At 38.1% G+C, this 22392-nt stretch overlaps 2 protein-coding genes across 7 annotated transcripts in view; one reads left to right on the forward strand and one right to left on the reverse strand.

The window, feature by feature from the left end:
- MCC (MCC regulator of Wnt signaling pathway) overlaps positions 1–22392 on the forward strand; it is a 614110-nt gene that overhangs the window by 579608 nt on the left and 12110 nt on the right. The window lies entirely within an intron of this gene.
- The window catches only part of DCP2 (decapping mRNA 2), a 118325-nt gene continuing 117052 nt past the window's right edge, over positions 21120–22392 (reverse strand). The window contains exon 13 of the transcript XR_013167018.1: positions 21120–21185. The gene's annotated coding sequence lies outside the window, so the exon portion shown is untranslated. The remainder of the gene's footprint in view (positions 21186–22392) is intronic.

Raw genomic sequence — 22392 nt, forward strand, 5'->3', positions numbered from 1 at the left:
AGTATAAGTAGTTTGTGTGTTTCTAAGAATTTATTCATTCCATCTAGGTTATCCAATGTGTTGGTGTACAGATGTGACAGTATCTTCTTATAGTCCTTTTTATTTATGTGGGGTCAGTAGTAATGTCCCTTTTCATTATTTGTGTCCTCTCTCTTTTTCTGTCAGTCTTGCTAAAAGTTTGTTAATTTTATTGATCTATTCAAACAACAAACTTTTGGTTGTTGATTCTCTCTTGTTTTTTTTTTTTTACTCTCTATTTCATTTATGTCCACTCTAATTTTTATTATATCCGTCCTTCCTTCTAGTTTTGAGTTTAGTTTGTTCTTTTTCTAGGTTCATCAGTTTTGAGGTAATGTCTCTGATTGGAGATTTTTCTTTTGTAATAATGTAAGCATTTAAAGCTATAAATTTCTCTCTGAGCACTGCTGCATCCCATGAACTGTTGTATGTTTTGTTTTCATTTTCATTTGCTTCAAGATATTTCCTAATTTCCCTTGTTATTTCTTCTTTGAACCAGTGATTGTTTAATAGTACGTTGTTTAATTTCATATATTTGTTAATTTACCATTTCTCCCTCTGTTATTGATTCCTAGCTTCATTCCATTGTGGTTGGAGAGGATACAGAGTATGACTTCAGTATTTTTAAGTCTGTTGAGATTTGTTTAGGGTCTGTCCTGGAGAATGACCCACGTGCACTAGAGGAGAATGCGCATTCTACTGCTGTTGGGTGAAGTGCTCTGTAAACATCTGTTAGATATAGGTGGTTTAGAGCATCATTCAGGTCTTTTGTTTCCTTACTGATCTCCTGTCTAGATGCTCTATCCATACTGAAAGTAGTTTATTGAAGTCTTCTACTATTCATATAGAACCCTTAATTTCTCCCTTCAAATTTGTCAATATTTGCTTCACATATTTTGAGGCTCTGCTGCTAGGTATGTATATGCCAATAATTGTTGTCTTGTCTCGTTTTTCAGTATATAGTAACCTTTTTTGTCCCTGTAACAGTTTTTTACTTAAAGACTATTTTACCTGATATTAGTACAGCCAGCTCAGTTTTGATTACTACTTAAATGGTACATTTTTTTCCATCCTTTCACTTTCAAACTACATGTATCTTTGAATTTAAAGTGAGCTTCTTGTAAACAGCATATGGTTGGGACATGCTTTTTTAGCCATTCTTCCAATTTCAGTCTTTTGCCTGGAGAATTTACTCTATTTACATTCAAAACTACTGATAATGTAGAACTTCATCTACCATTTTATTTTCCCTTTGTAAGTCGTAAATCTTTTTGGACCCTCAGTCCTTCCATTAATGCCTACTTCCATATTTATTTGTTTGTTTGTTTGTTTTCATATTGTAACATATTGAGTCTCTTATTTCTTTCTGAATACATTTTCATTTGTTTTCTTTGTGGTTACCAGGGCATTAAAATTTAACATCCTAAATCTTTAACAATAATATTTGATTTGATATGAATTTAATTTCAATAACATGCACATACACTGTTCTTATAACCCTCCATCCCCCCACCTTTTTTCATACTTATTACAAATTATATCTTTGTACATTGTATATCCAAAACCAAAGATCTATCATTACTTTTTAAGCAACTGCATTTTTGTACCTGTAAGAAGTAAGAAATGAAGTTTTAAGTTTTGCTGTGCAGATAGCAGAACTCTCAAGGAATTTTTTTTTTTTTTTTACTGGAGCAAATTAATGTGCTCCTAAGAATGATTCATTATAAGAGGGACAAATCTTTCCAGGTCAAGGAGTAATGTTATAAGTTACAAATCTTATGGTCACCCCCGTATGTGGTTTCTATCACTATGTAACTGTCATAAACTCACCCTAAAACAGCACCCAGGTACTAGCTCAGTTTCTTTGGATCGGACGTCTGAGCAGAGCGTGGCCGGTCTACAAAACTGAAATCAGGGGTCGCAGGCCTGCATTCTCATCTGGAGGCTCACTTGGGTTGTTGGCAGAATTTGATTCCTTGCAGTTCTGGACCTGATATCCTGTTTTCTCACTGGTTGTTGGTCAGGAGTTTCAGCATCTAGAGGCCATTCACATTCTTTGAGGTGTGGCCCCTTCATCCCAAAGCCAGCAGTAGAGAACCTCCCTCACATCAAATCCATGTCATGCTTTGAATCTCCTTCCAGAAAGACCACAGCCCCTTTTAAGGACTCACCTAATTAGGTCAGGTCCACCCAGGATAATCTCCTTATCTTAAAATCAACTATTTGGTTAATTACATCTACGAAATCCTTTCATGGAAGCACCTAGGGAAGTATTTAGTTGACTGACTTGGAGAAAGTGTGTGTACTCCATTACTTAAAACCTTCCAGCACTCCCCACTGTCTGTGTCTAAGCACCTTAGCAAGTGTGTGATCTGACCCCTGCTGCCTTCTCCACCCTTGCCTCATGCCAGATGCGTCCTCCTACCCTGAGCCTTACTGCACTGCTTGTTCTCTTTTGTGCCTCTGGAACTTTACTCTTATTGCTACTTCTGCCCACACCCCACCCAAGCCCCTTCCCCAGTACTCTTATCAGTGTGATGTCACCCTGTCCGTAAAATGCATCTATATATTCCCTTTCTCTAGCCCAGAAAGAATTGAGCCCCTTGGTTGGTTTACATCACTCTGTGAATAAAGTTTCCTTCTATCATAGAACATGCCATTGCTCTTGTTTCTGGTTTCTCATAAAGTGCCTGGTCATACATCTCTCCCAGCCCCCACAAAAGGGGAGCTCTTTTGGGGCAGGGATCATGGCTTATTTCCAGCCAGTGCATTACTTCAACTTCCATGACTTCAACTGTTTCTTCTAAATGTCCCTAAATTATCCCAACCTCATTTCCTTCTATCCACTGAGCATCTCCACCCTGATATCTTAGTAGAGCCTCCAAATGCAGTTATGTCCAAAACAGGAAATTTTAATCTATTTCTTCCTGCTCTTTGAAACTGACTCATTCTGAAAGACTTGAAAGGGTAATGATATGATATGATTTGTCTTATGAAAAAATGACTCTGGATGCTTTGAGAAAACCAGATTAGGGGGGTGCAAAGGTGGAAGCAGAGAAACCAGTAAGGAGGCTGTTGTGGTTGCCCAGGGGAGAAATATGGCATCTAGAACTGGGGCAGCGGCAGCAGAAATGGAAAGAAGGCAAGATGTGGCCCTGAGGGTTTCCTCCTGAACCAATGTGGAGGATGAAGGAATGGGGGCTGTTAAGTAGTCCTCCAAGACTGGTTTGAGCAACTGCCTGAACAGCTTCATCACTGGCCAGCCTGGGGAGGGAGAATGTGCCCGTGAGGTCATTTCCAAAGTTCTGATTTGCACATGTGAAATTGAAGATGCCTGTTAAGTGGAGATGTCAAATAGACAAGTCCAGAGTTCTGAGAGAAGGTCTAAAGATAATTATTTGGAAGTGTTAGCCTACAGATGGTATTCAGAAAAATGAATGGCAGTGGAGAGAAACATTTAGGAGAGGACTTACCACAACTCCCAGTATTTCAAGCTGGAGTGGAGAGGGAAAAGTGATTGAGGTAACAGCCAGCGAAACAGGATGAAATCCAGACAGGTGTGGCCTCATAAAAGCCAAGAGTAAAAGATGGTCAAGGAAGAGGGAGTGGTCTCCCATGCCACATGAGGCTGATAGGTCAAGTAAAATGAGGGTGGAAGGTGACCATTGTTAAAAAAGAAAGAAAGAGACCATTGGATTTGGCAATGTGACGATCATGGATAAAACCTTGGGGAGCAGTTTCAGTGCTGCTGCCTGATTGAGGTTAAAGAGGGAATAAAGGTGAGGAAGAGACAACAATATATGCAGACATTTCGTTCAATCACTAATTCAGTATAATTAGCAATTACTAAGAAATTCCAGGCCTTGTGGCTACATGGCTGTGGTCCCCTGTGGTTTGGTCTGATTACAGCTCCTCTGAAAGGTTTCCTATCCCAGCTGCAAACCCACTCACCACCTCATCAGGACTGGGCTCTGGCCCTGCTGACTCCTGCAGCTTCTCATTTGGGCTTTCTTTAATCACAAAGTACGGCTGCTTGCCTTTTAATTTTAGGGAGACTAGAGCCTCCTTACTGATTACTCAGAAACCCATATTTCCAGGCTATCCAGATACATTGACAAGTACTACCTTCAGATGCTTGCTTAGCTCTCTTAGTCTCTTACCCAGCCTTTTGGAAAGCACCTTGGTTTTTATTACATTGGAACACCCTCTCAAATTCAGTTTGTTTTCATTGTATTCTATTGCTTATGATTGAGTAAAATTTTTGATTAAAAAAAAAGCCTCCTTGACATTGGTTAGAGCAAGATTCAGAGGACCTTTTGTGACAAGACATAGCACTCATTTTTGGTGAGAGTTCAAAACACGTGATTGGAAAGACTTGTCACTGACATCCAGATGTATACTGGGTGACTTGGGTTTCCATAATAATATTATAATCCACCATTGCTTTGGAGTTTTGTTTTGTTTTGTTTTGTTTGGGGGGGTGCTTTTTTAACTTTCAATTTAGAAATATTTTGAAACTTACAGGAAATTTGCAAATATATTATGAAAATAATAATACAAGAAACTTTAATTTACCCCCTGCCCAGATAGCCACATTTGCCAACTTTTAGTGTTTTACCACATTTGTGATAGCATTCTATCTGTCTCCCTATCTTCTAAATCTTTGAGAGTAGACTGCATATTTTATGCTCCTTTACCATTAATACTTGCAGATATATTACCAAAGACAAAGATTCACTTGCATAACCGCATTAAGTACAATGATCAAGTTCAAAGACTTTAACATTGGTATAAAGTATACCACTCCATAGTCTACTTTTTTCAAAGTCACAGTAATGTCCTTTTGGACACATTTCCTCCTGTTATATCCAGTTCAGGATCACAGCACCATTTGTTGAAGAGACTATTCTCTCCTCAGTGGGTGGTATGACACTCTTGACCAAAACCAATTGGCCATAAATGCAAGGGTGTATACTGAACCCTCAACACTATTCCACTGGTCTATATGTTTGTTTTTGTGCCAGTAACCACACTCTTTTGATTACTATAACTTTGTTATAAGTTTTTAAATTTTTACATAAAACTTACTTTAAAAATTTACTTTAAAGTGTGGTTCCTCCAGCTTTGTTTTTCTTTATTTAAAAAGGTTTAGGCTATTGAGGGCCCCTTGCCTTTCCATATGAATTTGATGGTTAGCTTTTCTATTTCTGCAAGAGGCTGTTGGAATGTTGACTGGGATTGTATTGAATCTGTAAATTGCTTTGGGTAGAATTGACATTATGTATTAGATCTACAATACATAAGCATAGGTTATATTCCACTTATTTAGGTGTTCTTTAATTTCTTACAGCAATAATTTGTAGTGTTCCACGTACAAGTGTTTTAAATCCTCGGTTAACTTTATTCCTAGATACTTGGTTCTTTAGAGGATTTACTGAAATGGAATTGTTCCTTGATTTCCTTCTGGGTTATTTGTTAATGGTGTGTAGAAATACTGGTTTTTATGAGAGAAGTCACAGGTTTACAAAACAATCATGCATGAAATACAGGATTCCAGTATATCACATCACCCAAACACCTTGCATTGATGTGGAACATTTGTTAAAATTGATGATAGCACTTTAAAAGTAATTATTCTATTTTTTAACAGTAGTTACCTTTGTCACAATTGATGAAAGATTATTAAAATCATGCTATTATCCATCATCCTTAATTTTCATTAGATATATTTTTCCATATACTACCCTATTACCTTATGTTAGCATCGTGCGTTTGTTATAATTCACAAAAGAACATTCTTATACTTGTAGTATTAACTATAGTTCATGTCTACAGTAGGGTTCACTGTGTTGTACAATCCTATTTTATCTTTTCATTTTTGTTCTAGTAATATATACATCCTAAAGTTTCCCCTTTTAATCGCATCACCTCTATAGTCCAATGCTGTTGACTGTACTCACAATTATGTGCTACCATCACCACCAACAATTTGCAATCTTTACTACCAACCTAAAGTGAAATTCTATACAAGTTAAGCATCAACTCCCCATTCTCTAACCCCACTCTGTCTCCTGGTAGTTATATTCTAGATTCTAACTCTCTGAGTTTGCTTATTATAATTAGTTCATAATAGTAAGACCATAAAATATCTGTCCGTCTGTGTCGGCTTATTTTACTCAACATAATGTCCTCAAGGTTCATCGTCCTGTAGTATGTATCAGGAATTTCATTCCTTTTTATATTATTCCTGGTACTATTCTGTTGTATGTATTTCCCATATTTTGTTTATCCTTTCATCTGTTGATGGACACTTGGGTTGCTGCCATATTTTGGCAATTGTGAATAGTGCCTCTACAGACACTGATGTGCAAGTATCTGTTATGGTCTCTGCTTTCAACTCTTCTGGCTATCTCATAGCAGGATTGTTGAATCACATTGGCAATTCTATACTAAGTTTCCTGAGGAACTGCCAAACTGTCTTCCACAGAGGCTGCACCATTTTACATTCTCACCAGCAATGAATGAATGGGTGTTCCTATTTCTCTGTATCCTCTCCAACACTTAACAGTTTTCTGTTTTTAAATAGTGGCCATTCTAGTAGATGTGAAATGATCTCTCATTATGGTTTTAATTTGCATTTTCCTAATCATAAGTGATGCGAAGCATCTTTTCATGTGCTTTTTAGCCATTTGTGTATCAGCTTTGGAGAAATATCTGTTCAAAATTTTTTTGCCCATTTTTTAATTGGGTTGTTTGTATTTTTATTATTGACTTATAGGATATCTTTATATATTCTAGATATTAAATCTTTATGGAATATGTGGTTTCTAAATGTTTTCTCCCATGGAATAGGTTGTCTTTTTGCTCTCATGGTGAAGTCCTTTGACACACAAAAATTTTAATTTTGAGGAGTTCCCATTTATCTGTTTTTTCATTCTTACTTGTGCTTTGGGTATAAACTTTAAAAAACCATTTCCTATTCCAAGATCTTGAAGATGCTTCCCTACATTTTCTTCTAGGAATTTTATGGTCCTGGTTCTTATATTTAGGTCTTTGATCCATTTCTACTTAATTTTATATGTGGTGTGAGTTAGGGGTTCTGTTTCATTCTTTTGCTCATGAAAATCTAGTTCTCCCAACACCACTTGTTGATATTATTCTTACCCCGTTGAATGGACTTGGAAGCCTTGTCAAAAATCAGTTGAGGGTGGTGTAACAGTGGCTTAATGGCAAGAATTTTCGCATGCCAAACTGGAGACCCGGTTCAATTCCTGGAGCCTGCCCATGCCCAAAAAATAAATAAATAAATAAATAATAAATTGGCCATAAATATGAGGATCTATGTCTGAACTTTCAGTTCTATCCCATGGGTCAGTGCATCTTTCCTGTGGCAATGCCATGCTGCTTTAACCACTGTAGCTTTGTAATATGCCACACAAATATGTAATTGAAAATCAGGAAATGTGAGCTCTCCCACTTTGTTCTTCTTTTTCAAGGTGTTTTTAGCTTTCAGGACCATTTACCCTTATATATAAATTTGATAATTGGCCTTTATATTTCCACAAAGTAGGCTGTTGGAACCTTGATTGGAATTGTGTTAAATCTGTAAATCAATTCAGTAGACTTGGCATCTTAATGATATTTAATCTTCCAATCCATGAACACAGAATATCCTTCCATTTATTTAGGTCTTTTTACATTTCTTTTAGCAATGTTTTTATAGTCGTCTTTGTACAAGTCCTTTACAAACTGTGTTAAATTTATTCCTAAGTATCTGATTCTTTTAGTGGTATTGTAAATGGGATTTTTTTTTTATTTCCTCTTCAGACCACTCATAACTAGCATATAGAAAACTACAAATTTTTGCCTATTGATCTTTTATCCTTTCAGTTTGCTAGACTCAAACTAGTAGATTTGTTGTAGATTTTTCAGGACTTTCTGTATATAGGATCATATCATTTTAAAATAGTGGAAGTTTTACTTCTTCCTTTCCAGTTGGATGTCTTTCATTTATTTTTCCTACCTAACTGCTCTGGCCAGAACTTCAAGTATGATGGTGATGGTAGGCATCCTTGTCTTGTTTCAGACCTTAGAGGAAAGCTTTCAGTTTCACCACTGAGTATGATGTTAGCTGTGGATTTTTCATATATGCCCTCTATTGTGTTGAGGAAGTTTGCTTCTATTCTTATATTTCAAAGTGTTTTTATCAATAGAGGATACTGGATTTTGTCAAGTGCCTTTACTGCATCAATCAAGAGGATCAGATGGTGTCATGGTTAGGGACATGTGTCAACTTGGCCTAGTTGTGGTAGCTGTTTATCTGATTGGGCAAGTACTGGCCTGTCTGTTGCAATGAGGACATTTCATAGGGATATCTGGTCATGATCACGTCAGCTGCATCCACAGCTGATTCCATTTGTAAATCAGCCAAAGGGGAGTGTCTTCTACAATTAGTGATGCTAAATCTAATCATGGAAAGTCTTTTAAGGAGGACTCAGAGGAGACAGGCCCCATTCCTGCTTCGGCTGGTGAGCCTCTCCTGCGGAGTTCATCCAGACCCTCCATCGGAGCCGTCGGCTTCACAGTCTGCCCTGTGGATTTGGACTCTGCATTCCTGCGGTCACGTGAGACACTTTTATAAATTTTATATTTGCAAGTGTTCCCTGTTGATTCTGTTTCTCTAGAGGACCCTAACTAATACAGGTGGTTTTTCCCCTTCGTTTTGTTAATGAGGTGTATTACACTAATTGATTTTTTTTTGTGTTGAACCACACTTGTTTACTTGGGATAAAACCCACTTGATGAAGGTGTATTATTCTTTTAATATACTGTTGGCTTCTGTTTTAAAGTATTTTGTTGAAGAGTTTTGCATCTGTATTCATAAGAGAAATTGGTCTGTAATTTTCTTTTCTTGTAGAATCTCTTTCTGGTTTTGGTGTTAGAGTGATGTTAGCTTCATAGAATGAGTTATGAAGTGTTCCTCCCCTTCAGTTTTTGGGAGAGTTTTAACTGGATAGGTATTAATCCTTCTTGGAATGACTGGTAGAATTCATTTATGATGCCATCTGGCTTTCTTGTTGGGAGGTGTTTGATGACTAATTCAATCTCTTTACTTGAAATTGGTCTTTTGAGGTCTTCAGTTTTTTCTAGAGTTAGTATAGGTTGTTTGTTTGTCTCTAGGAATTTGTCCATTTCATCTAGGTCGTGTTGAGGTATAGTTGTTCATAGTATCCTCTTGTGAATCTTTTTATTTCTGTGGGATCAGTAGTAATGTCCCAGCTCTCATTTCTGATTTTATTTATTGGCATCTCCCTTTTTTCCTTTATCAGTGTAGCTACAAATTTGGCAATTTTATTGGTCTTCTCAAAGTACCAACTTTTGGCTTGTTATTTCATCTCTTTTGTTTTTATTGTATTTCATAATTTCTGTACTAGTCTTTCTTTCCTTCTGCTTGCTTTACAAATAGTTTACTGTTCATTTTTCTAGTTTCTCCAGGAGTACAGTTAGGTCTTTGATTTTAGCTCTTTCTTCTTTTTTAATGTAAGTGTTTAGGGCTAAAAATTTCCCACTCAGCACATCCCATAAGTTTTGATATATTGTATCCTCATTTTCATTCATCTCAAGATATTTATTGGCTTCCTTTGCAATTTCTTCTTTCACCCATGATTGTTTAACAGTGAAAATTTGGGAGTTTTCCATTTCCCGACCTGTTATTGATTTCCAATTTCATTCCATTACGGTCAAAGAAAGTGCTTTGTATGATTTCAGTATTTTTAAATTTATTGAGATTTGTCTCGTGACCCAACATGTAGTCTATCCTAGAAAATGATCTATGCATATTTGATAAGAATGTATCCTGAAAATGATCTATGCACATTTGATAAGAATGTATATCCTGCTGTTTTAGTTTTCAGTGTTTTATATATAGCTTTTAGGTCTAGTTCATTTATCATATTATTCAAGATCTCTGTTTGCTTATGATCTTTCATCTTGATGTTCTTTCGATTACAGTGGTATATTGAAATCCCCAACTATTTTTGTAAAGATGTCTGTTTCTCCCTCCAGTCTTGCCAGTATTTGCCTCAGGTATTTTGGGGCACCTTGGTTAAGTGCATAAATATTTATGATTATTTCTTCTTGGTGAATTTCCCCTTTCATTAAAAGTGTCCTTCCTTGTATCTTATAACAGTTTTGCATTAAAGTCTATTTTGTCTGATATTAATTAGCTGCCCCACCTCTTTTTTGGTTTCTATTTGCATGGGATATCTTTTTCTAACCTTTCATTCTCAACTTATTTGTCTTATTTATGTATTTATTTTTGCATGGGCAGGCATCAGGAATTGAATCAACTTATTTGTCTTTTAGTCTAAAGTAAATCTCTTGTAAACAGTATATGGTTGGATCATGCTTTTCTTTTCTTTTGCTTTTAATCCCTTCTGCCAATCTATACCTTTTAATTAGGTAGTTTAATCCATTAACATTTGATAGTATTATTGTAAAGGCAATACCTACTTCAACCTTTTTATCCTTTGGTTTTTATATGTCATAACTGGTTTGTTGTTTATTTCCCCTCTATCTCTTTATTCACATTTGCTGTTTGTTCATCAGTTGTTTTCTGGATTTCCTTTAGTACTTTGTTTTCCTTTAGTACTTTGGATATATTTAAGACCATCTTTTTTAAGTGTGTGTTTGTTAAGTCCAAAGTATTGTCTTCCTTGTTGTTTCTACTGCCTTTTCAAATACTTCCTTTGCGTGGACCACTGCTAGTTTTTTCCTCACATGCCTTGTAATCTTTTATTGTACACTGGACATTTTAATATTTGAATGTGTTATCTCTAGATTTTAGTCCCTGGCATATCTGTTCCTTAAGTTTTATCAATCTGGTGTGATGACAGAGATTTCTTTAAACACTTGGAGCTAACAGAAAAAAAGGTAGAAATAAAGCTAGGCACGTGTGAGTGCTCTCCTCCTTCAGAGCTTAGCCATCATAACAGTTTGTTCTAAAGAGCCCAAGACAAAAATATAGCATTGTCCTGGTCTTTTCTGAACACTTATCTTGCCCTGCAAGGCCTTAGGAATTCTCCTGTTTATATGGATCTAAATGTTCCCTCTTCCCCAAAGAAAGTCTTTCCTCCTGGCCCAGCATGTCATATTGTATGTATTGAAGCTGGTAATACTTTGCCATAGGCAGCTGTGATTTTATGGCTTTCTTACAGCGATTTTATGGCTTTCTTAAAGCATAGCAGTTGCCCTGTGGGTCATTTCCACATGCTGGGCAAATTCTGGGGTGGCAGACCTACAGTGAGTGTCCTGGTTTAGTTCTTCAGGCTGCCACCAGACAAACTGATACATACATACATGCATCCAGAATATGTGCATAAAGATTAGTCTGCTTCCTGCAGAAATGGGATCAGGGGCCCACATTGCAAGTGCAGACTGGCTTTGCACCAAGCTGGGGAGAGACAGGTGGGAAGGCCAGCAAGGGTGCCATAAAATTTGTCTCCCATTTTCAAGTTACCCTTTTCTTGATTGAGTGCTCACCCTGTTACTGCAACCCTCTTTTTTCTGGAGTTCTGGAGTTCTTAAAACTTCCAGGTATGACGCCCCAGGATGTTGTCCACTGTCTTGGTTACACCACTCCTGTTTTTGCTTTCAATTTTATTTTTTGTTTACTTGATGTTACAGGCTTATATTCATGAATGCCTATATTAGAGGAATAAGAAAACAAGGAAGAAAGGAAATGTGCAAGTGGGGAAATTGGTGCTCAGTAGTGCTAAATGAATGCATTACTACTGTGTGGGCAGATGGAACATGTTGTATTTCAGTCTTACTGCCTCCTCTGTTTGGAGACTTAGAAGGTACTCGTTACAGTCCGATTATTTCGTTTGTACATTCCACATGAATTCATGCTCAATCGAAAGCTAAACAAGTTTGAATTAGAAACCAGAAGAAATAAGACCTAAATGATTGAGGTTTCTAAGTGACTGGAATTAGCAGGCTTGTGGGTCTTAACTTTTTCCAAGTCATCCTTTGAGAATCTAACAAAAGCTGTAGACTTTAGGAAAACATTCCAATGCATTAATTTTGCATATCAGTATAATAGTTTGGAGACCACATAAGCTCATCCTCAGATCCAGATGAAGCCTTCTGCCTTACCAGAGTTTACCAAATTTACCTAATAAGAATCACCTATACACTCTTTCTTAGTGTGGTAAAATTCACCATTTTAAATTATAGAATTTTGTTGTCATTTAGAACATTCACAGTGTTGTGCAAATATCACCACTGTAAATATAACTTTTTCATCATAACAACAACAACAACAAAAAAACCCTACTCGTCACGCAGTTATTCTCCCTTTCCCCCTCCGCCGTCCCTGGCAATCACCGATGTACACCCTGACTCTAAGGATTGCCTTTTCTTTATATTTCCTATAAATGGAATCATACAGTATTTGGTCTTTGATTGGTTTCTTTCACTTTGCGTGTTTTCAAGCTTCATCGCTGTTGCGGTATGTCAGTACTTCATTCCATTTTATGGCTGAATAAATACCATTGTATGAAAATACAACACCTTGTTTACTCATTGAATAGTGATGCTATTCAATATTTGTGTACACATATTCCTGGGTTGCTTCTCAAGCTATAGTTCCTAGGACTCTACTCAAAGCTACTGAATCAAAATGTACAGAAAAGTGTTCTTTAATGGTTTTGACCAATCACAATATGAATGCAAGCCATACATGTAAACCTAAATTTTTAGATATCCTCATTTTAAAAAATAAAAAGAAACAGGTGTAATTAATTTGAATATTTTATTTGACTCGGTATACCCAAAATACTATCATTTTAACATGTAGTATTGATATTTTAAAAATTGTGAGATATTTTCATTTCTTAAATTTTCTTCATATTGCAGTATATATTTTACACTTAACAGCATATCTCAGTTCGAACCAGCCACATTTCAAGTGCTCAGAATCTACAAGTGGCTAGTAGCTGCTTTATTGGACAGCACAGGCCTACAGGAGAAGTTACTTGGCAGTGGTTTGTTTTTTGAGTACAGAGTGAATGACACTCCTTTATCGCAGGCATCTATCTCTTTCAAATGAACACTGTTTGTAAGGTAACCCCTATTTTGGCTTTAGGTTTAAGGTTTGGCTTCATCTTTTTACCTTCAAATAAATCAGTATCATAGTTCTGCCCTGGGATTTTACCAGGATGTTTGCTTCCATCTTTCTCCTGGGTCGTTCTTGGGGGAAATTCTTGGCTCCCAGCAGCAGCTAATCAACACCCCCACCCCACCCCTATCTACCCCTTCTTCCCACCAGTGAGAAGTCTGTGTGGGCCCCTACTGCTTTCCTGGGGTTCTGTCCTCTTTTGGAGCCTGGAAAGTCCAGAAAGCCCCACTTGAGTGCTAGGGAAGGGAAGCCCTTTGTTTTGGGGGTAAGACTGGATTTTCCATGTTTTCTCTGTCTAGGAAGTGCAGTAAGGATGTGGTTGTGATGGGTGTGTGTGTGGTGGGGGGATGGTATTGCTCTGGGTAGTTTTTAATTATAAATTTCTTATTGAGTTGACAATTACATTTTAAATTATTTTCATGGCTTTTTTCCCCCTTGATTATGCAATTAACTTTAGAAGGAAAGATTAAAAATAAAAACTGTAACAAAATGTAGAATAACCCATCCCTGTTTTAGCCAGAAGGAAGCAAAATCCTTCCTGCTTTCCTCATCTCCTTCACCTGGGGAGGGCTACTTGGAAGGCTGAGAGGAGAGTGGGGGGGGGGAGGAGAAGGAAGCTGCCCAATTCAAGACACCATTCTCACTTTTGGTGGAAAATGCTGCCACTCTGGGTTTCTAGAAGGAATTGCGATCAGATCTGAAAAGATTTCCCAGTGGCTGATACAGCAGATCCCCCTGAGCCCAGGAGAAACACATTCTTCAGAAAGTGGAAGACTCTTGTCTGAAGGCTCTGCAGCATGCCCTAGTTCCTGTCAGCCATCTGTCCTTCCTGCTTGAGGCTTTGGGATGCACCCAAGCACACTGGATTTGGTGTAGAGCAAGTCAAAATGACTGCTAGTCTCCTCCATCCTTCACTCAAACTACATGCCTGAATTTTTATTCATTAATCAGTTTGGAAATTTCGACTTGCCCTCAGATTAGCTTTCAGAATATGTGCACCCAGGAAGGAAAGCCTTATACCCAGAGAGACCATCTTCGCATTTGCCCCTCTGTAGGAAGCATCAAGACTCTGACATTCTATCTCAGATTCTTTACTTGCTTTAGTACTGGTCTGAAATTTTTACAACTTTGTATTTTTTAAAAAATGTTTTTTGTAAAATGGAAATTGAACGTCTTCCCTCATTATCACCCATGAATCTGGTTTTTAGCCTTCTAGCCTATTGTTTCAATATATCAGATATACAGTCAGATTGTGTTTGTTTTACAAAAATACCATAGCATAGAACTAACCCTTTTAATTATGTCAGATACACTTCCATGACATGTGAAGCTCCACTTTTTAAAACGGTTGCAGAGCATTTCAATAGCGTGGTTATACCTCAGTAAATTTAATCAGTCCTCTGGTTGTTGTTCATTCTTAGCTGTGTTAACCAGTGCTGAAGGGACTAATTGTAATCTCATTTATCTTTAGGTAACCATACTATCTACGAAAGATAAATTCCTAGAAATCAAGTTGTTTAGTTAAGGCATGTGTTCATTTTTTATTTTGCTAGCTATTGCCAAATTGCCTATTAAAAGTGCTATTCCTCACACACTATGATTTGCTATTAGAGAAATTACTTCCATAACTTTTAATCTCCAAGAATGTGCAAAATCAAATACCTTCAGCATGTGAGTTCTTCTAAAGCTCTCCTAGTCACCAACTCCCTCAGAAGCTGACTTTTAGTCACTATGATGTGCAATGGGGAGAGCCTGAGGAACCAAACCAGTAAGCCTGTGGGTTAGTGGGGTGCCTGGTGAGCTCACGTACAGAAAACAGATCATTACAGACTGTGCTCAGGGGATAAGCATAATACTATGCAGAATAACTATATGTAATGGAAAGAAGGCCAGGTGATCACGGAAAGGTTCCAATTAATGTCTCCTTGCCCAGGTTTTGTGCTCCTATGGGAATTTAAGGAAAGCAGTAAGCTGACTGGACACTAGAAACCTCCCTTAACTGAGTTCCATAAGTCAATTAGGGTGGATTGGTAATATACTGAAGAGCCTATGGAAATGGAAAGTTCAAGTTGTAAAGTAGGAGGGAATAAAATAGATATGTAAATATAAATTAAGTACTTTAAAAGGAAACAAAGACTTTTAAAATGAAGGGAAGAACAATGCTATTCCCTCTACCACTACTATCTTTTTTTTTCAAAGGTAGAGTGAAGTTGATTTCAGTGAGTAGGGCTTGTCCAAGGCTTGCAGCCCAAACCAGACATGACAGCAGCAATCTCAAATCCCTGGATACTTCAGGAGGTGCTTAAGACACTTGAAAGGGAAGGAAATGACCAAGAGCTGGAGAGAGTTGTAGTTAGCTTGCACTCATTAACTGCTGAGAATCTGGTATTTAGAAAGCAAAAGAGGATTTCCAGATTAGTTTAGTATCCCCGTTTGGAAGACTAGAAAGTGAAATTCCTTCCTTGCTCCTTTATGACAGATATAATATCTCTAAAGAAACCCTATCATTAAAAGAAAAAGGCTGAAAATGGTCTGGGAAAGTGCAGTGGTGAGGAGGTATTCCTGCTCTGCTGAGGGGAGAAAGGTGTCATTTCATTTCCTTTTTTGATAACCTTTTTTTTTAAAAACATTTTTTATTGTGAAACATAACATATATACAAAAAAGCAATACATTTCAAAGTACTTTGTAACAATTAATTATAGAACAGATTTTAGAGTTTGCTATGAGATGATCATGTGATTTTTTTCCCTTTTGATTTGTTAATGTGCTGTATTACATTAATTGATTTTCTTATGTTGAACCATCCTTGCATTCCTGGTATAAACCCCACTTGGTCACGATGTATGATTCTTTTAAGTTGCTATTGGATTTGCTAGTATTTTCTTGAGAATTTTTGCAAATTAGTTCGGGAGAGTTCCTTTTTCCTCAATTTTCTGGAAAAGTCTGACCAGGATTGGTGTTAGTTCTTTATGGAATGTTTGATAAAATTCCCCTGTGAAGCCATGTGGCCCAGGGCTTTTCTTCGTAGAAAGATTGTTGATGACTGATTGAATCTCTTTACTTGTGTTTGGTTTGTTGAGATCTTCTGTTTCTTCCAGAGTCAGTGTAACTTGTTTATGTGTCTCCAGGAATTTGTCCATTTCATCTAAGTTGTCTAGTTTGTTGGCTTATAGTTGTTCATGATATCCTCTTATGATTTCTTTTATTTCTTCAGGGTCTGTGGTAATGTACCCCTTCTCATTTCTGATTTTGTTTATTTGCATCCTCTCTCTTTTTTTCTTCCTCAGTCTTGCTAGAGGCCCATTAATTTTATTGATTTTCTCAAAGAACCAACTTTTTAGTTTTATTGATTCTTTCTATTGTTCTTTTGTTCTCCCATGTATCTCTGCTTTAATCTTTGTTACTTTCTTCTCCTATTTGCTTTGGGGTTAGTTTGCTATTCTTTCTCAAGTTCCTCCAGGTTTCCTATTAAGTCCTCGATTTTTACTCTTTCTTGTTTTTTAGTATAGGCATTTAAGGCAATAAATTTCCCTCTCAGCATAGCCTTTGCCACATCCCATAAGTTCTGATAAATTGTATTCTCATTTTCATTTGTCTCTAGATAGCTACTGATTTCCCTAGCAATTTCTTCTTTGACCCACTGGTTACTTGAGAGTGTGTTATTTGATCCCCATATATTTATGAATGTTCTCGTTCTTTGGTGGTTATTGAGATCCAGCTTCATCCCATTGTGATCAGAGAAAGTGCTTTGAATAATTTCAGTATTTTTAAATTTATAAAGACCTGTTTTGTGCCCCAGAATATGATTTATCCTGGAGAATGTTCCATGAGCACCAGAGAAGAATGTATAACCTTGTGCTTTGCGGTGCAATGACCTATATATGTCTGTTAGGTCTAATTCATTTATCACATTATTTCACTTCTCTGTTTCCTTGTGGATCTTTTGTCTGGTTGTTCTATCTATAGAGAGTGGTATATTGAAGTCTCCTACTATTATTGTTGAAACATCTATCACTCCCTTCAGTTTTGACAATGTCTGTCTCATGTACTTTGGAGCTCCTTGATTGGGAGCATAAACATTTATGATTGTTACATTTTCTTGGTGAATTGACCCTTTAATTAGTATATAGTGTCCTTCTTTGTCTCTTATGATGTCTTTACATTTAACATCTATTTTGTCCAATACTAGTATAGCCTACTCCTGCTTTCTTTTGGTTACAACTTGCGTGGAACATCTTTTCCTATCCTTTCACTTTCAATCTATTAATATCCTTGTGTGTAAGATGAGCCTCTTGTAAACAGCATATCCCTGGATTATGTTTCTTAATCCATTCTGCCAATCTGTATCTTTTAATTAGTAAGTTCAGTCCATTAGCTTTCAAAGTTATTACTAAAAAAGCATTTCTTGATTCCATCATCTTATCTTTTTTATTGTATTTGTCAGGTCTACATATTCTTTTCCCTCTTTCTCTTTGTATTCCTTAAATTACCCTTAGTGGTATTCTTCAATTCTGTTCCCTCCTCCAGATCTCCCTCTCCTGTCTTTTTTTTCAGCTGGTGGAACTCCTTTTAGTATTTCACGTAGGGATGGTCTCTTGTTGACACATTCTTTCAGGAATTCTTTGTCTGTGAAAACTTTAATCTCTCCCTCAATTTTAAAGGACAATTTGGCTGGGTACAGAATTCTTGGCTGGAAGTCTTTCTCTTTCAGGATCAATATATCATACCACAGCATTCTCACCTCCATGGTGCCAGTTGAGTAGTCTGAACTCAGTCATATGTGGTTTCCTTCCCTTATATGTAGATTTTCTCTTGCCACTTTCAGTATTTTCTGTTTCTCTTCAACATCTGACAGACTGATTAGTATATGCCTTGGGTAAGGCCTATTTGGATTTATTTTGTTTGGAGTTCTTTGGGCTTCTTTGACTTGTATATTTATGTCCTTTATGAGGGTTGGAAAGTTTTCGCCTAATATATCAACTATTCTTCCTAGCCCTTTACTCCTCTCTTCTCCTTCTGGGACACCAGTCATTCTTGTATTTGTGTGCCTTATTTTGTCTATCATTTCCCTGAGACCCAATTCAATTTTGTCCATCTTTTTTGCCATTTGCGGTTTTGAGTCTTCGAAGTCAGTTGTGTTGTCCTCTGTATAGTTTATTCTTTCTGTCTCTTCAAATCTGGTGTTGTGAGCCTCTAGTATGTTTTTTATTTGGTCAACAGAGTCTTTAATCTCTGTGATTTCACTATTTTTCTATTTATTCTTTCAAATTCCTCTTTGTGCTCTTCTATTGTCTTCTTGATCTACTTTATATCTTTTGCTGTCCCAATTATTTTATTAAGTAGAGTTGTATAAACATCTTTGATTATTTCTTCCAATATCTGTGTCTCCTCTGGTGTTTTAATTTGGTCATTAGGCAGAGCTATATCTGTCTGCATTATGATTTGCTTAGTGATCATGTCCTGTCTTCATAGCATGTAAATATCTTGATTGACTTATTTTGAGAGTTGATTTCTTTCAGTGGTATAAGGTCTTGTACTTACAGGATGGTTGTACAGTAGGGAGCAGGGCACAGGGTGGAGCACTCTGTGCAGTGATCTGTTTCAGGGCAGGTATGGGTGCAGTTTGGGCATGTTATGTTGGTATTGTGAACTTAGGCCCCCAGCAGCCAGGGTGGATGTAGCTGTGTGGGTGCACAGGTCTGGGGGGCATAACCCTGCTGTGAAGTGGTCTAAGGCACAGGGCCCTTTGTGCATATGCGTAGAGCTGTGGCAGCAGGTCAGCATTTTGCCTTCATGGATTGGGGGAACATGTGACCCAGCTGGGCAGATCAGACCTTTCTCAAAGCTGGGTGTGTGGCTGAGGGCCATGTACATGCGTGATTCTAGGACTGCTGTAAAGTGTGGTTCCTAGAACTGAATGATGTGATTGGGGGCCCATGCGCATGTGTGGACCTGGGAATGCCGTCAACAGATGTGCAGAGCTCAGGCTGTAAGACACTATGGGTGGGGGCAGAGGGGCAGGGGTAGCCTAGGTATGGAGGTTAGTGCCTGTAGCCTTTATGCCCTGGCAACAGGCTGCAGGGAATAGGGAGGAGGAAGTAATGCTCGGGAGGGGTGCAAGAGAGGTGGTTTGGGCTGCACTTGGGGTGGGGGTGGCTGAAGCACTGGGAATGGGAGCGGATGGCAGGGTTCAGCTGCATGGTGTGTGGGATGAGTCACTGGTCACGGGACTGTACTGGTGAAGGTAGCATGCCCAGGGAACATGGCCTGGCTTACTTCCTGATCCCGGGCTCCCGTGCATGGACTCCTGCAGGCTCCTCACCTCCGTGCCAGGTTACAGCTTTCTGCCTCTCAGTTCCTTGGCCTCTGCAACCAGGGCTGCCCTATGTGGTGCAGAAGACTCTCGCAGGTCAGCTGCACTTCCGAATTGCCACCTCAGTCGCCCTCCTTTCCTTTCTCTAACTTTTCTGTGGAGCAGGGCTAAGTTCGAGCTAGTCTATTCTGCCATCTTCTCAGAAGTCGCCATTCTACTTTTAAAGAATATATATTTTTATTGACAAATCTTCACACACATACAGCCCGTACATGGTACACAATCAGTGGCTCAAAATATCACATAGTTGTGTTTTCATCACCATGGTCATTTTTAGAATATTTGTATCACTCCAGAAAAAGAAATAAAAAGATAAAAGAAAAAACTCATACATCTCACACACCTTACCCGTCCCTCTCACTGACCATTGGTATTTCAATCTACTCAATTTATTTTACCCTTTATCCCCCCCTATTTATTTATTCTTTATCTATTTTTTTTACTCACCTGTCCATACCCTGGTTAAAGAGAGGATCAGACACAAGCTTTTCATAATCACATAGTCACACTGTAAAAGCTATATCATTAGACAATTGTCTTCAGGAATCAAGGCTACTGGATCACACCTCAACATTTTCAGGTACCTCCAGTCACTCCAGCACACCATAACTAAAAAGGGGTATCTATATAATGCTTAACAGTAACCTCCAGGATAACCTCTCAACTCTGTTTGAAATCTCTCAGCCACAGAAACTTTCTATTGTCTCATTTCTCTCTTACCCCTTTTGGTCAAGAAGGCTTCTCAGTTCCGTGATGCCATATCCTGGCTCAAACCAGGAGTTCTGTCCCATTATGCCAGGGAGATTTACACCCCTTGAAGCCATATCCCACACAGTGGGGGGAGGCAGTGAGTTCACCTGCTGAGTTGGCTTAGAGAGAGAGGCCACATCTGAGCAGCAAAAGAGGCTCTATGGGGGTGACTCTAAGGCATAATTAAGTAGGCTTAACCTATACTTTGCAGGAATAAGTTTCACAGGGGTGAACCCCAAGATCAAAGGCCCAGTCTATTGATTTGCTTGTCCCCACTGCTTGCGAGAATATGAGAAGTCCTTAGAATGGGGAAGTTGAATATTTCCTCCTTTCTCCCATGTCCCCCAAGGGGACTTTGTAAATACCCCTTTATTCACTGCCCAAATTATTTTGGGATATACTGGAGCATCACACTAACCTAGACAAACCAATAAGATCTCATACCCTATTCAATATTCCGTGTGCTTATGGTGTTCCAGCAAACTAACCATCCAAGTTATTCTAGTTTGCAAGCTGCTGGAAAGCAATATACCAGAAACAGAATGGCTTTTTAAAAGGGGAATTTATTAATTTGCAAGTTTACAGTACTAAGGCTGTGAAAATGTCCAAATTAAAGCAAGGCTATGAAAATGTCCAATCTAAGGCATCCAGGGAAAGATACCTTGGTTCAAGAAGGCTAATGATGTTCAGGATTTCTCTCTCAGCCAGAAAGGCACATGGCGACAACTGCCAACTTTCTCTCCAAAAGTCTTCAACAGTTACCTTGGAGCTCTTGTCTATTCTGTTGGCTCTGTCAGGTCCAGTGGCTCTAAAGCTTTTTCCAAAATGGTTCTCTTTTAAAGGGCTCCAGTAAGCAACCCCACCTTGAATGACATGGAAACACTCTAATCAAAAGCTACCTTACACAACTGGGTGAGTCACATCTCCATGAAAATAATCAAAAAGCTCCGAACCCAGCAATACTGAATGAGGATTAAAGAAGTTGACTTTCTGGGGTACACAACAGATTCAAACCTACACACAAGTTAAATTAAGCAATGCACTACCCAAAATAAAAATTTTGCACCAAATAAAAATCTCTCCCTTTGGTCTCACAGAGAGGTTGAAGTTTTAGAATATGGATAATATCATTCTTTGTCCTGTATTCTGATCTACCTTAATCCTATCCAGATTAGCTTCCTTCATCTCTAGTGGAAGTCTGATCCTTTTTTCAACTTTCTAACAGCTCCTGTTTGGGTAGTGCTGACTTTGATAGCTTCAGAGCTCTAACTCTAGAGTCTGAGGTGTCACATATATATCCAAGTTTCTGGGAACAACCAAGTTATATACAAACATCTCAGTATCTCAGAATTTAGAAATAAATTACAACTCCTGAATATATGTGACTGCCTGCTATAAGAGCTTACAATCTAGGACCCTTTACAATAGGCCCCAGCCTGATAATCCATGCTCTCAACTTCAGTTCACCAAGTTTTTATATTATAGTTAGTAACATATGAGTGAGGTATGATATTTGTCTTTTTATTTCTGACATTTCATTCAACATACAGTCCTTAAAGTTTATTCACCTAGTTGCACACTTCACAATTTCATTCCTTCTTGTGGCCACTCAGTGTCCGTTGTTATGTATTGTTCTAGTTTGCTAGCTGTCAGAATGCAACACACCAGAGACAGATTGGCCTTTAATAAAAGGGGATTTATTTCATTAGTTCTTCAGAGGAAAGTCAGCTAACTTTCAACTGAGGTTCTTTCTTACATGGGAAGGCACAGGGTGATCTCTACTGGCCTTCTCTCCAGGCCTCTAGGTTCCAACAACTTTCCCTGGGGTGATTTCTTTCTGCATCTCCAAAGGCCTGGGCTGAGCTATGTGTGCTGAGATGAGGTATGCTGAGCTGCTTGGGCTGTGCTACGTTGAGCTCTCTCATTTAAGCACCAGCCAGTTAAATCAAACATCATTCATTGCAGATGCCTTAGCCAACTGCAGATGTAATGAGCAACAGATGAGGTTCACATACCACTGGCTCATGGCCACAGCAACAGAACTAGGTACCTTCACCTGGCCAAGTTAAC

The sequence above is a fragment of the Tamandua tetradactyla genome, chromosome 21 (assembly GCF_023851605.1).
Source record: "Tamandua tetradactyla isolate mTamTet1 chromosome 21, mTamTet1.pri, whole genome shotgun sequence".
NCBI lineage: Eukaryota > Metazoa > Chordata > Mammalia > Pilosa > Myrmecophagidae > Tamandua > Tamandua tetradactyla.